We start from the raw sequence: 15,232 nt of genomic DNA, 5'->3' as shown, positions 1-15,232 counted from the left end.
TGAGTGAACTCGTGGAAGTAATCCAGTCTTAGGTTTTTCTCCTAATTTTCTCTCATGTTTAAAGCACCCACTTACCAATATGATCCAGATGTCCATCCTTTTTGTCTTTCTAAGGGAGACTGGGGAGCACTTAGCTTGTGAAATTCCTGAATGGCTCCTGGTAAAGACACATGGCCAATGCTTAGCTGTTCATTTGGTTGGTTTTTTATCTGCTTGTTTGATTTTAAATTTTTCTTTATTTGAGAGAGAGAGAGAGAGAGAGAGAGAGAGAGAGGAAGCACAAATGGAGAGAGGGGCAGAGGGAGAGGGAAAGAGAGAGAATCTTAAGCAGGCTCCACACTCAGTGAGGAGCTCAATGCGGGCCTCGATCCCATGACCCCAGCCCAAGTCAGATGCTTAAACCACTGGTGCCACCCAGGTGCCCCCATTTGTTTGTTTGTTTGTTTTTTAATTAAAGTTTACAAGTAGTTGAGACACTTGAAAGAACCTACAATGGCCATATTTTTCTTTACATTCATCAGAACTTTCCAGTTCCTTGTGACGTAGCAGCAACATGTTGCCGAGAAAAGCGATCATTATGAGTCAGAAAAAGCCACCGTCTAAACTGGACTCTGCTGTGTGCCAGCTGCGTGGCCCTGGGCTAGAGGTTCTAAGTGTGAGCCTCAGTTCCTTAGCTGCAGAAGGGGCAAGATGGAAAAAAAAAAAAAAAAAGAAGGGGCAAAATATGACCCAGTCTTTCGAGTTTGAGGAGATCATTTACATAAAGTGCCCGACAAATTGTAGATGCTGAAAAAAAAATGTCAGCTATGGTTATATGAAGGAATGGTCAAAAAAAGGAAACTCAAAGGAAGCCTTTTGTAAGTTGCCTCACATGTCAAACGTGGGTGCTGGGACATCAATGCAAGCATTACTCTTGCCTCCCAGGTCCCCCAAATCCCCCAAGTGAGTGTTAATTTCTGTTAATACTTCCTCTGATAGGAGTGCTTTGTTTCCTGCAGTGAAGAATCAATATAGCGCACTGTCGCTCAGGGCATGGTAGCTAACTGAGTCACGCACCCTGGGACCTGTTTGCCCTCTTCTGAGGAAGCTATTTCGGTATTTAATGGGAGGGCAGCCTCACAGAACCAGTAGGTAATGATCTGTAATACCTTCTGATGCTGCTTCTACACATGACCCAGGAGGGTGTTTGGGCGGTTCTAGATGAGATGGGGCTACTTGCCCAGACCTTTGACCAAGGGTGTCATATCCACCCCCTCCACCTGGAAATCACTGCGGTGACAGATGTTGGAGGCAAATCACCCTCGGGTCCCTTACCCTGCTTCTGAGTGTCTCACTTTAGAAAGTCTCTGCAGAACTCCCCAAGGTTTCAGGTCTATTGTGTTCCCTGAAGAGGTCCCTAGGAAAAATCAAAGTGTCTACACTTTGGGTGTCATTATCCTCTACAGGGCAAGACCTGTCAAAGGTACTGAGAAGAGCGGACAGTACAGATAGAAGGACGAAATGAGCAAGGAGAAAAACCCACTGATCATAGGCAATGTCTCCACTGAATTGTAGATTTTGAGAGCATATCCTCAGGATATGCTCCCCACATTTGTGCCCAAGATATACTAGTTGATAAGATCAACACATAAACGAGTCTATTTATGCTTTACCATAAAGTCTTATTTCTACTATGTGACAACCGCACTGTTTTCAAAATAGTCATTGTTCAGGAACACTGCCACTGCCACTAAATTTGGTATCATTAATCTACCTATAAGGAGATCTTTTATAGGTCCATAAGTGAGCTATGACTGATCCCTTCACTGTCATTCAGTCCTTTATGGGGATCTTTATGAAAATCCTATTGTGTGCCCAGTAGCCAACTGAGTTCCTGGCAAATCATAAGATTTCAATACACATTAGATTTTTCCTAGTGCTGCTTTGAGGATGAGTACATTGTAACCCCCCTTGCTGCTCCCGCCCACCAAAAAGTGTGTGTGTGTGTGTGTTTGTGTATGAGAGAGACAGAGACAGAGACATTCTACTTAGATTCTACCTAGAGAGCGAAAGCACCAGTCTTATCTTTGCACGTACATGGCATGGTATTTAGAGTGGGACATGATGTTAACTGACATTTTTTCAATCTCCTCCCCAGTGCAGGAATTCCTTCTAGAATAGTCTTCAGCAAAGGGCAGGAAGACTGGTATAAGACTAGAGGGCTCTTACTGTTGGGCACTACTTTGATTCAGCATGGTATTTTGTTTGCTAGCTCGAGGTGGCACGGTATAAAGTCCTGTGGGAACTTGGCACATGGAGCCCAAGTGAGAGGTGATCTTACTGTGGCCACATTGTGCAAGGTGGACATTTGGGGCCACTTTGGAGCTGCCGCCATGTTCTACCATGAAACCTAAGCCCTAGTGCTTTTTTAGTGAGTTTAAATGTGTACATCAAAGGAATTGACACGGTCTTTAATTAGTGTTAATAAAAGTGATGGGAGGCACTGTATTAAAATGATTTATTATTGATACTTACCAGACAGGCTTTGAAGGGACTTTTGTCAGTTTCTTTTAGCACACAACCAGACCAAAACTTCAACCTGCCTGAATATGGCCAAAAGAATCAGACCTCTCTGTTACCCAGTTTTCTACGCTATACTTTCCCGAGAGATCGTGAGATGCAAGGAAGAAGGCAATATCATGGATTCATGCAAACATTCAGGATCACGGATACAAATACACATTCAATGCAATCTCTTAAATCTCCTCTATGACTAAAAGAAAAAAGGTCCTTAAAGTGATGATCTCAAGAAATAATAAAATTTGGAATTACCTAAGAACTTTTGATTCAATCCAGTTATGTGGTTTGGAGTTATGCAAGTAAAGGGGGCTCAAGCATTTTAGGAACGTTCTCAGCGAGGATTTAGGGAAAAAAAAAAAAAAAGCTTTTCTATTTGAGGTTCAGTTAACCAGAAAATTAAATTAACCAGAACTCTCCCATTTTCAGAGAATTTCAACTAATTGAAGTTTGATTGTACTTTTATTTATAGTCTTCTTTCCTCTGCAGGAATGAATTCCATTTTCCGACTTATTTTTTGGAGAGTGCTTAGCACAAGGAACACTTTGAATGAGCAGGGCAGAAGTGGCTCTCTGTTTTTGGATGTAAATTATTACATCTCTACAGAGAGAGAGAAAGGGACAGAGAGAGCTTGGTGGCAGACGTGTTTATGTTTAAAGAAATATGAGTAGTTAATGCTCTCACTGTGATTTGACTTCCATCTTCCTCTTTCAAGTAGTCTTTTCCCCTTTCCAACCTGCCATTTAGAACTGAGAAGTATTTTCCTAGAAATAGAACAATGCTTTCTACTCTGCTTCTTAAAGTAGTTCACAGAAGGAAATGCACCGTGGTAAAAATAATTTATAAGTGAAATTATAATACGTTGCTAAAGATAACCAGGAAGTGAGGAGCAAAAACCCTCAAGTAGCAGAGAGGCCAGATGGTCTTTTTTTTTTTTTTTTTAATGCAGCCGCTAAGCAGGAAATTTTGCTTGATTAAGAAGGCACTGGTGTTGGTTTTCATTCAGCAGTTTTGAGGGCCATTTTTTAATGGAGATATATATACGCACGCAGAGAACACAGTTTTCATTCAGCCGATTGATCATTTGTGCCATTGTAAGCAAGATTCTGCTGATGAGAATGTGAAGTTTTAATGATAAAGAAGTAAATGGGTTCCCAGTCTCCGCGATGAAAGAACCTGGAATCTGCCCACTACCCTACAAACTCTCCGTCATTACCATGTCCATCATTTTGTTGTAGGGTCTGGTGTTTTGTTTTGTTTTCTTTTGATAACCCAGAATGGAAGAAAGGCTGTGTACCACAGTGGCTAACTGGGGTTTTGTGAGATACGGGGTAGACTCGGGAGAAAATAGAGGTTTTGGAGTTCAACACTCCAGGGGGCTAATGTGCATAAAGGACCTGCGTTTAATCCTCGGAGCTGCCAGTCAGGATCATGATGAAGAAGCACCCATGCAAAGAATTGCTTTCTGGATGCTGATAGGTGGGGGCGGGACAGGGGGGGATCAGAGAGCCCCTATTTGGACCGTGATGTTTTGGCAGTTGATGTGCAGGGAGGTTGCCTGGCAGTGGCTCAGGCACAACAAAGCTCCCTTCTGGGAAGTCACCCTGCCATCATCCTGCCCCCTCTGCCCAGCGCCCCGAGAGCAGGGCATTTCCCACCCTGAGGGAGAGAATGAATGGAGTTGGGGAATGGCATATTTGCATCCGTTTACAAGAGAGAGTCACTTGGAGGAGTTTGTCATAGAAAGAATAGACTCAGACAACTGGTGGAACTGTTTGGACCAGTGCCCTGGATCAAGTGTCTGTTAATTTAAGTAAGGACAAGCTAAAGGGGCTCCGCAACAAGGGATGACCCAGCAGTCTTCACCATAAAGATGAGAGAACAGACGTTAAGAAGTATTTTTTTTTCCAAAAAAATGCAACGCTTTCTCACATAATTGTGATGCTTTTTCCAATTAACCTCCAGATTCATTATCAAAATAAATGTATCTCCACTTTGAGGTAGCTTCACTACCTTGAAAAGTCACCGTTCTTAAAGCTAGGTATTTTTTCATAAGTGAATTTTTTTTTAATTTTTTTTTATTTATTTATGATAGTCACACACACACACAGAGAGAGAGAGAGAGAGAGAGGCAGAGACATAGGCAGAGGGAGAAGCAGGCTCCATGCACCGGGAGCCTGATGTGGGATTCGATCCTGGGTCTCCAGGATCGCGCCCTGGGCCAAAGGCAGGCGCCAAACCGCTGCGCCACCCAGGGATCCCTCGTAAGTGAATTTTTAAGCTCTGGATTGTATCTCAAGGACTGAGTACCTTCGCTTATATTCAAAAAGCCAGCTTTTGATAGCATTTGATACAACGAGAGGATAAAATTACAAGACGAAGTGCATGCTTACTGGGTGAAAATAAAACTTTTTTCCTTTGAGACTCAAACTGTCCTAAACAGCAAACAAATAAGAAACAGAGCAAAACGACAACAAAATCCTTAGCGTCAGGTCCCTGAGATCGTACCTTTTGATATTAATTCCAAGGGAATGTCTTGATTTCCGGTTTTATAAATTACATTTGTAATTCCTCTCAGAGTTACAACAGGAAACATCTTTGGGTAATGCAAGAAAAGTCTCTCAGAGGTTAGCCTGCCTTGAGAGTATTTTTTAAAAAGACGCCAGAAGCCTCACAGCCTTTGTGAGATTTGTTTTCATATGATTTCAAGTATTTTTTTTTTTTGCAGAATTATCAAGCCTCCAATGAAACATTTTCCATCTTGGTTTTTAGGCCCAAAGTCTTTGGGCTGGGGTTAACTCACTTTGGGAGAATTACTTGTGCCGCAACCCCCACTGTGCCTGCTGCTCCATCCTCTCCTAAACCTGCTTATTGGTTTCTCTGTGGGGTGGCTGGCACCCGCCACCAAGACTTCCCAAGCCTGTCCCTTGGCCTCTGCTGAGCTGTGATAGCCACTTGCCGCCCATCACTCTTTCACGATTCCTGCTGATTCCTGCCGTGCTCGTCTCCCTTCTAAGCCCTTGAAGAGATGGGCTCTAAAAACCATGATCCAGCTGCTGTTGCAATTTTACCTAGCCAGTGAATTTATTTCTTTTGAGATCCCTTTCATGATTATTGTCAGTGAGACACCAATACAGCTCTCAGGCAATGGGCTCTCCTAGTTTCTACTTGCCTTTGATCCTCCAGGCATGAAGCCCTAGCTCTACCTGTGCATTAACCCCCATGCCGTTTCCCCACCCCTTTCCCTTCCTTCCTGAAGGTTCTTCTAGACAGGCAAAAGCAAAACCAATGACTCTTGAAATGTCTATTAATTTCCTTCACACCCTTCCCTGTACCCTTAACTGCATGTCCATGGTTACTTTCAACTTTGGGTTAACATCCTGCCGTCAACCACCCAGACATTCAGGGAATTCTAAGTACTTACCATAGTTCCTGTTTTTTTGGTCCACCATGTGATCGTGGCCTCTTTTTCCTAGATTTTATCGCTAAAATAAAGAGGTCACTGTTTTCCAATAATGTATCACTTTGTCTTTTCATGGGAGAAATGGTAAAAGTTGGATTTTAATGTCCTTGAAAAAGAAATCATCCCTTAAGGAAATCTGCCACTGAACACTCAACGACTTGAGTATTAAATCAAAACCCTGTACCCAGGGGCTGGAAAGGTTTATACTGAAATTAAGATATTGTTTGCTTGTTTATGGGGAGGGGGAAAAGCCAAAATATCAAGGAAGGCTACACAGATATGAGTAGAATGTCTTTGTAGCTAAAGTAGACATCACCTGCCCCTCCATCTTCTATCACGACATTCTTTCTGTTTCTTTCATTTTATGTATGGTTCTTTGAAATGATGGTGTTTTCTCACCCTCTTCCTACTTTTTTCCCTCCTGAAAATGTAGGGGCAAAAGTGCATTCCCTACTGCCCAGAGCAGTGTCTGGTTCACAACAAGACCTCAAAAATACCTGTTGAATGAAAGAATATTCAGAGAACTGACTTTCTCTCTGCTTTTACTCCAAAAGTAGCTCTAAAAAAAACTTAGTCAAAGAAAGTCAACTTGGGGCCCCTGGGTGGCTCAGTCAGTTAAGCATCTGCCTTCAGCTCAGGTCATGATTTTGGGGTCCTGAGATTGAGGCCTGTGTTGGGCTCCCCACTCAGTGGGGAGTCTGCTTCTCCCTCTACCCCTGCTTGTGCTCTCTCTCTCTCTCTCAGATAAAATCTTTAAAATAAATAAAAATCTAAAAAAAGAAAGTCAACTTAATGTACATATAGGACTTCTAATATAGAAGTAACAAAACTAGCTTATTCTTCCAAACTCTTAAAATGAGTTTTGATTAAGAGTGAAGACCGGATACAGGCTGATTTGGAACTAATAAGGAAGTTATTAAGGACTCTGTTTACTTGGGCAAAATCTGCTCTCTGCCAGTTTTCCTGGTACATCCCCTGATCTTAGAGGGTGGTGGGGATGAGGAGCGTGGAGCGCTTTCTTGTGGGCTCCTTTTGCCTCTGGTCTTCCATAGATGGCTCAAGGGTTATTTAGTGTCAAGTTAACTGCCTCCACCCTACCTGCTGGAAAACCCAGTGGTGATCTGATTTCTTGTGCCAGGTCTCCAGGAGGGAACAGGAGCTGTGTCTGTTGGGAAATAATTCTCCAGGGACCACTCGCGTTTCTGTACCTCTTGTGAGCTGAGGTGCTGGTGGCTTTTGTTCCAGGCTATCTCTAAAAGGATATTTATTTGTACAGCAAACAGCTTGGAAGATCGAGATAGATTATCTCCCTCCGGGTAGAAAGCAGGTTTGTTTACTGCCCACTATAATAAAGATAACGTGTCTCTGTAGGGCAAATGTCAGGCAAGTTTGCTTGCAGTCCATAATAAAAGATTCGGGTTTCCTAAGCTTGTATGTGATGCAAACACACATCTCAGCTGTGATGCAAACTCCTTGTGAATGCAGCCTGCACCTGGGGCACTCCCAGGTGCCCCGTGGACTTGGGGGACCAGGGGAACTGACATGAACATGAAACTCACGATGCCTGCTGTGTCCTAACAACATCCTTTTTTCTCTGACTCATGGGTCTCGTGTCTTCTGCCAAAATCCATGAAACTGGTAAGCTAACTGATTAGCTTGTAAGTACGAAACATCTGAAACCCTTGGCCGTTCTTGATAGTCTCACTTGTACCACCTGCCAGGGTCTCCAATTTCCTGCAAAATCAAAAATTCCGGCAGAGGATTCGTCTGGGACAGGGAGCTCTTCAGTGAGGAGCAGAGGACTGAGGACTCGAGGACATGGTGGGAGACCCAGTGGTAATGGAGCGCAGCATGTTGATGGCTGGGAAATACAGAAGATTGCCTACCTGAAGACAAGTACTTAAACAGAATTGATCTTAATACTAGGAATGCTGGTTTCTTAGTCATATACTGTTCCATGACAGAAGACAGCCCGTGCACATTATTGAACAAATAAACGGATTCCTATCCTTTCCATTTCCAAAAGTGGTTTGAACAACAAAACATACAGATCATTAAGGTACTCAAAGAAAAGTGGGAAGAGGTGATTCAGGACAAGAGGGGAGGAAGGGTGTGGGAGCTACAATTTCGCTAGCACTTTTTAAACCTTTGCCTCACTTAATCCTCCAAAGACCCTTTGAGACTGCGCTCATTGTCGCATTTTGCAGATAAGGAAACTGTATAAGATAGGAAGAGGATCTGTGAGTCGAAGATATGTCGAGTAGCTGGCTGCTCTCCGCCTTTAGTAGGAAATGGCAGAGCCAGGGTTTGAACTCAGGTTCAAGGTACACATTTCTTTGCACGACACCACACTGATGGACACCACCCCAAAACTAGACCAAGGGTAGTTGGGCCCACTGAGCTCAGGACTTGACCCCATCTTTTCTGCCAACACATCAAAGAGAAAGCCAGCTGAAGTGCATTGTCTAAAAGAGGAAAGCCTATTAGTTTTCCCTTCCTCTTACAATAGCAAGACAGGATGGGGAAGGATGAAGGAAGTAGAGAAGCAGCAGAACAGAGAGAAGAGGAAATGGGCGGCCATTTTGGGGGCATTGCGAGACCGGATCTATTGCTTGTTTTTCTGAACCCAGTAGCTTAGAGACTGAAATAATGATCAGTATACCTCTCGTTGTGTAGTGGGTCCAATAAACCAGACGAAGTCTGATGATCTCCCCAAATGCATTGCCCTACTAAGCAGCTTTAGCAGAATTTTCATCAGAAAAAAAAGTAGAAAGTGATAAGAGCGTGACTTGACCCAACCGATCTATTACATTCACGTGAGCTACTTAGTCGTGGTGATTGTTTCTCAACGAAGAACCCATTCCGTGGGTTCCCTGGGGGTTCTTGAAAGCTCTCTTTACAGGTTATATTTAAAGTGGAGGAATATGCACTGAACGGAGAGAGATGATTTTTCTTTTTGTAAAAAATTCCGTTTCCTTATGGGTGTCCACTAAGTGAGCTCAGTGGTGTAAGAAAAAAAACCCATATCTTATTTTAGATGGCTCAAAAAATGGATCTAGAAATGTCAAGAAGTGGATGTTGGGTTGAAAAGTGAGTGATTTAATGTGATTTGCAAGGAGTGTTAATTTTATGATACTTTGAGTATCAGTACATTGAGTACTTTGATACTTTGCGTGCGTGCATGCATTTTAATGATAACCCAATTTTACTGCCCCAGACTTGAAGATTTCTTGCTGCCTGGAAAGTTCGTTCATCCATTAGCCTTTACATCTTTTCCAAGTATCTTTGCTCAAATTTCTCCCAAGAAGACTCCTGCCTTTGTTCTGTGAGGACGCACAGTTCCGATGCTTTTCTTAATACCCTGTTTTCGTTTGTCAGCACTGTTGTCCTTTTCATTGCCATGTTCCCCTCATTCCCCTTCTCTCATGTGGTGCTTTACAATAACAATTCAGAACAAAAGAGTCACTCCTCTTTCTGTTGCCTTAAAAAAAAAAAAAAGACTTCATCCCCTGATTGTAGGGCTTCAGTGATCACGGGAAACGTTTAAAGCCTGTTCTTCATAATAGTTAACCAGGAGTTGTGAATAAAGGTTACTTTTCTTTCTTTCTTTCTTTTTTTTTTTTAAGACCGCAAAGTAGCTTCAGGGCATTGTGACCATGAGGTTTTTGTGTGTGGCTGACTTTGAAGTTGAGAGAGAAAGCCATTTCCTTTGAGGAAAGGAACTATCATATTTGAATTTCCCAATCTGTCCATACAATAGGAGTCAGTTACTATGTGACATTGTCATTACCTCGATGAGTCAGGAGACCAGAGTGGTGGTGCGTGCCATTGAACGTCAGCTTCTGGGTGTTCGGAGAGCAATGGTGGGATGCCGTACTGGCCACCATCCCCAACTATTTACTGAAGCATTTTTCTCCTGGTGGATAGCAAGTGGGAAGGGGAGAGTGTGCACTTTCTCTGCCTTCTAGAGGGGTATCGTAGGAATGAAGTAAGAAAAACTTTTCCCGACTGGGGAGCATCTTCCAGGTGGAATCTAGCTGCCGCAGCAACCCAGCCCAACCGGTCCATCCTTCAGAGACTGGACCTCTTATGTCATCTTGCTATTTTCGGGGCAACCCTTTTCAGACACGAGGAGGCATCTGGCAGGGGGGTTTAATATCTACAGTATGTACAAGTTTCCATTTTTGTGCAGGGGAAGGAATGGTTCTCGAATGCGGGAGGGATGTTGTAACTGAGGGGCTGGTGAAGAGTCCCAGGTAATTTTGCAAAGGTGCTTTTGTATATGGGTGTGTGCGGGTGCGTACGGGTACACACATGCATGGTTTTTTAAAATATGTTTTTTATTTATTCACGAGAGACACAGAGAGAGAGAGAGAGAGGCAGAGACACAGGCAGAGGGAGAAGCAGGCTCCATGCAGGGAGCCCGACGTGGGACTCGATCCAGGGTCTCCAGGATCACGTCCTGGGCCGAAGGCAGGCGCTAAACCGCTGAGCCACCCAGGGATCCCCAACACACATGCATGTTTATACGCGACTCCAAAATTCGATTCCATCGTAGGCATCTATGGGATCTTCCATCGACATAGACTAGATCTCTGAATGGGTGTAGAAATGCCCGTCCACCCAGCAACACTGGGAAGAGCATTCGGGAAGGCGGCGTTGAGGCGCTGTTCATCTGCGGGTGGCTTCAGGGGGACCAGCGGCCGCTTCGTGTCTGCCACCCCCAGAGGGCGATGCGGAGGGCTGTCGGGGTCCGGTGGGCCAGGTCCCCGCTCTCCCTTCTCTTTCGCGGGCTGTCCCTGCCTTCGCCACCACATCCTTGCCTGCCGCTCGGCCTGGCTTAGACCACGGAAACATCAGTCATTTTGGCTTCAGTGTAAAAGAGGTTCCATGTACCTTTAGCGCTGGATGTTTTCTTTCCTCGTATAAACTGCAAAAGGGGGCACCCAAGGGGGCTCCGTCGGCGAAGCATCTGCCTTCGGCTCAGGTCGTGATCCCGGGGAACTGGGACTGAGCCCCACGTGGCATCGGGCGCCCTGCTCGGCGGGGAGCCTGCTTCTCCCTCTCTCTGCTCCTCTCCCCCTACTCATGCTCCTGCTCGCTCTACTCTCTCTCTAAGAAATACAAAAATAAATAACAAGCTATATAGGACATGAAATGTCTGAGACCCTCCAACGGTGGGAAATCTCCTGCAGAGGTTGCCAGACTAGGGTCTAGAGGAGATTATAAGGGTTGTTGTTGTTTGTCTTTCTCTTTTGTTTTTGAGGGGTGGAGTACGTGTTTGTTTCCTGGTGTTTCAACTCTAGAGGGTCGGGCTTCGTTTTTCCACCACGGGGCCAAAATATGGACAAGTTAGCCACGTCTCGTAGAAATTTTGCCCATTTTAACGTTGTTTTAACAAAAGCGATGCTTTCAGAGCTCATGATGAAAAGTCCTTTCATTTTTTTTTTTTTTTTATTTTTTTTTTATTTATTTATTTTTTTTTTATTGGTGTTCAATTTACTAACATACAGAATAACACCCAGTGCCCGTCACCCATTCACTCCCACCCCCTGAAAAGTCCTTTCAAATTCTATTTGATGTATGCGTGTCTTTTCTGCGGAGAGTGAGGACTTCTTCGGGAAGTCATCTGTATGTGCAATTGAGTAATCCCTTTGTTTATTGTTAACAGACAAATGAGATTACGATTTGTACAGACATAAGCCAAGAGAGTAGATGTTTGCATTTTTATGTCCAAACATGTGAGGCATGCTTTGGTTTTACCGTGAGGTGTTGCAATGGCATGAAAGTGATGAATGTCACGACATTCAAGGCAGGCAACAGGAGGAGGTAGGTGGTCCTTGCCTCCTGCTCACCGTTCAGTGACAAGTTCTTACACACCTTTGGTGGAGGCCAGATGTCTGGGTTTGCACATGAATAGTGCAGGTTTGCAATCAGCATTGTTTTTTGTTCTGGCTTCGTGTTTTTTTTTTTTTTTTACACTTTCCTGATGATTTACTTTGGTTGCAGTTTCTTGTCTTGCATGGTGATAAGCAACATCCTTGAAAGAACTGCAGGATAGGCCTTTTTTTTTTTTTCTTTTGGGAAGACTACTTCCTCTTCTTCCTTTAGACAGTCCATTTTTAAAAGATTACTTCCCATTCTCAATTCACTCTTTCTTTGCCATTCTGGAGACTGAAATCTGGGACACCCATCACAGATTTGCTCTGTGTGTAGGTTGCAGGCATTATATGTATACATAAATATAGGTATATTTGATGTTATATGCATGTGTAACATAGGCATATATGTGTGTGTATATATTTTGCTTCTGTGAGTATGTGCAAATGTATATATTTCATACACGTGTATTTTCAATTGTTTATCAGGATGATCAACTGCAATTTAGACCTATTTTGGGAAGAAAAAAAATAACCACTTTATTGTGTCTGTACAAGAGATCGTTCTTCTTGATGTAATGTTTTAAAAAACTTCTTCCAGGTATTATATTTTAATTCAGAAGACAGACACAAAATAATAAGTATATTATTAAAAACAAAACAAAAAAAAAACAAAAAACAAACAAACCAGCCCAGCGTCCAGAGCATAATGGGATCATGTGCTTAGGAGGCCACCAAAAGGACTGAAATGCAAGGGGGGTGGGGCGAGCGCCTGTCGCTGACCCCGGGAGCTGGGCAGGACGCTCCTGTTGGCAGCATGGAAAGCTGGCATCCAGCGCTCAGCTGCAGGACACTGACCTGCCGCTGGTCCCCGTAAGCAACGAGGGTACAGATCCTGGTGCCAAGTCATCATTTTTTTGGGACGAGGCAATGGGTGTTAATCTGCCCCGAGCTGCCTTGTCATTTGGCTTGAGTTGAACGTTGAGTGGGCGAGGGCATAGGGAAGCCCTGTCAGGTCTGTGGAAAAGGCAATTGGAAAGCAAGAGGGAGTTTTGATTCTTCAACTCAGCAGCCCTGGCGGGGTGGATGAGGTGGAGCTGGCCTTCCTGGAATTGTCGCGTCGATTTTCCTGTTGTGTTTCACTGTTGACGCTCTCACAGACACACAGGACCGCTCCAGCACTGCCTGCCACCCACCATCTGGTCTCGGTGGCCCGTCTGTCATTTCGTGGGTCCCCATCCTCTGCCTACGGCGATGTTTCTTCAACAAGAACTAGGGTGCAGTCCATTGGTGGGTATTCGAGGTGATCTATTTGTAAGAATCTGGAGAGAGGCTAAAAGAACTATTAAGGACAAATGTGCTGTTTCCTGTTTTTAACCTATTGATCAGCTTGCAGTAGGAGATCTCGCATTTGGGAGACTGTCGAGGTGGTTTCTTTACTATTAAGACCGGGCGGGATCTGGGCATTGGTCCTTGAGAAATCAGGATTGCTTTTTTGCATTGTCATTGGCGTCTTTTTTTTTTTCTTGTCTGCTTGTATAAATGAACTCCAGAAGGTGTATTTAAGCATTCTGTTAAGTAAATTTGGAAGACTGGGTTTCAATTAAAATAACCAGACAGTGTGACCTAGCTCCCATTTCTCCTTAATTTTTATCATTAAAGCCTTCGTATCCCCAAAGACATCTGCTGTGCTTCCAAGTGATTCTTTTCAGGAATGTTCATTCATTATTAATCAGGTTACATGGTCAAGAGAGTATGTGATTATTTTAGAGACTATCCTAGAGATCCAATTACTAAAAACCGAGCACATTATGGACAGATGTGCAAGTATAGAAAAGGTTTTGCGAACAGTTTAATTCAATTTGCATGAATTCCACCAGGTGGGGGTTTGGTGAAATTAAAAGTCTTCCCTGTTTCTCACTTTTGGTATCAGGTACAACATTTTAACAGGAGCACTCCTCAGAATAAAGGTGAAGTGGCAAGTTCTAAAAAACCATCTATTGTATTAATTAGTTACTTTAAAACTTGAGCTGAGTGCCTCGGTGCTTATCTGCTCGTCACGGTTTTTTTTTTTTTTTTCCTTCCCTCCAGCCAGTTCCCTTTGGCCGCTTAAGATTTGGTTAGCAGAAATTCCTAGTCGTCCGTCACTGATCAAGGGAAGGAATTTGAGTGTGCTGACAGTCGGAGGTTCACCAGAGATATTTCAGAGGCATTACCTTATAGAATGTTCCAGATCACTCTTTTTTCCCCACCTGTTCCTGCTAGCGTGTTATTTGCACTGTTGCTTTAAGAGTCACTTTGCATTTTGACTGCTCTCTGCCATAATTTGGAGTAGGAAGTAGCCTCTCTTGTGGTATCAGTTTCCAGTCTTTCAAAATGCCACTAAATTCAAATGGATTTCCCTCTCCCCCCTGTATCCCCCCATGGCCCCGTTTTATTGTGCACTTACTGACGCGCCTGTGTCTCAAATCAGCGAGGGTGCTAATCGGTAGAGCAGCATTTGGGTAGGGTGTTTATTTTGTGGTTTTTAGAACTCAAAGCTAAATGCTAAACCACAGCCAAATATGCAGACATTGAGTGCTTGCATTGTGTCATTTAATTTGTGGTGAATTCATCTTGAGTAGAGCACCCAGTTTCTCTTGTTTCTGCCTCACCAAACTGAGGCTAATTTCCAAAGTTTCACAGTTCCAAAGTCTTGAGTCCTCTGAAAGTCTGTGTTTCTTCTGATCTAAGATAAAAACATCATTCTGCGGTCCTTAAAAAACAATTCCACCTGTGGTTCTCTAACAGGGATAATCTCAGAGCAAAAATCCAAATGGCAATAAACCAGCTAAATCTTTGTTACTCGTGTGAAGAGGGGATCGAAAACTGACTGGGTTGTGGTTCGGAAATTTAGGACTTTTTAAAGAAAATTTATTCGTAGAATTTGGGATGCTGTTTGTTATACACAGCCCTTTTGAGGCCCTCCCCTGCACCCCGGCCAAACCGTTTTTATGTGATTTGGTGTAACGTTTGTACGGTTTTGGTGGTGTGTTCGTCGTCTCGGTTATGTTTTGGTAAATTTAACATCAAACTTAGTTTCCATTACTCCAGAGGGTATGTAGAAAAAAAAAAAAACGGAGTAAGTGCCTGGGGAATCATCCGGGCAGTGGCTGAGAGCCACCTGGTAGTAACAGTTGACCACCGGCCACCCAGTGTTGGTATCCGTTTATTCCTTGGTCTGGTGATTCATGAATTGCCCTCATAGTGATGGCTTTCAGAGCCATACAAAGTGAGGGACTGAAAGGAAAATTATCGGGGGCTGGAATGCATGCTCTTTTTCATATACTCCAAA

General features: G+C 43.6%; 1 protein-coding gene across 5 annotated transcripts in view; it reads left to right on the top strand.

Moving 5' to 3' along the window:
* MID1 (midline 1) overlaps window positions 1-15,232 on the top strand; it is a 356,780-nt gene that overhangs the window by 226,873 nt on the left and 114,675 nt on the right. Inside the window, exon 1 of one of the 5 annotated variants that reach the window (XM_038586806.1) lies at window positions 13,048-13,188. The exons of the other annotated variants lie outside the window; for them this stretch is intronic. The gene's annotated coding sequence lies outside the window, so the exon portion shown is untranslated. Of the gene's footprint in view, window positions 1-13,047; window positions 13,189-15,232 lie in introns of those variants that run through there. 5 annotated transcript variants of the gene reach the window in all.

The sequence above is a fragment of the Canis lupus genome, chromosome X (assembly GCF_011100685.1).
Source record: "Canis lupus familiaris isolate Mischka breed German Shepherd chromosome X, alternate assembly UU_Cfam_GSD_1.0, whole genome shotgun sequence".
Classification (NCBI taxonomy): domain Eukaryota; kingdom Metazoa; phylum Chordata; class Mammalia; order Carnivora; family Canidae; genus Canis; species Canis lupus.
The sequence above is the reverse complement of the archived record's forward strand: the minus strand, read 5'-3'. Positions and strand labels throughout refer to the sequence as shown.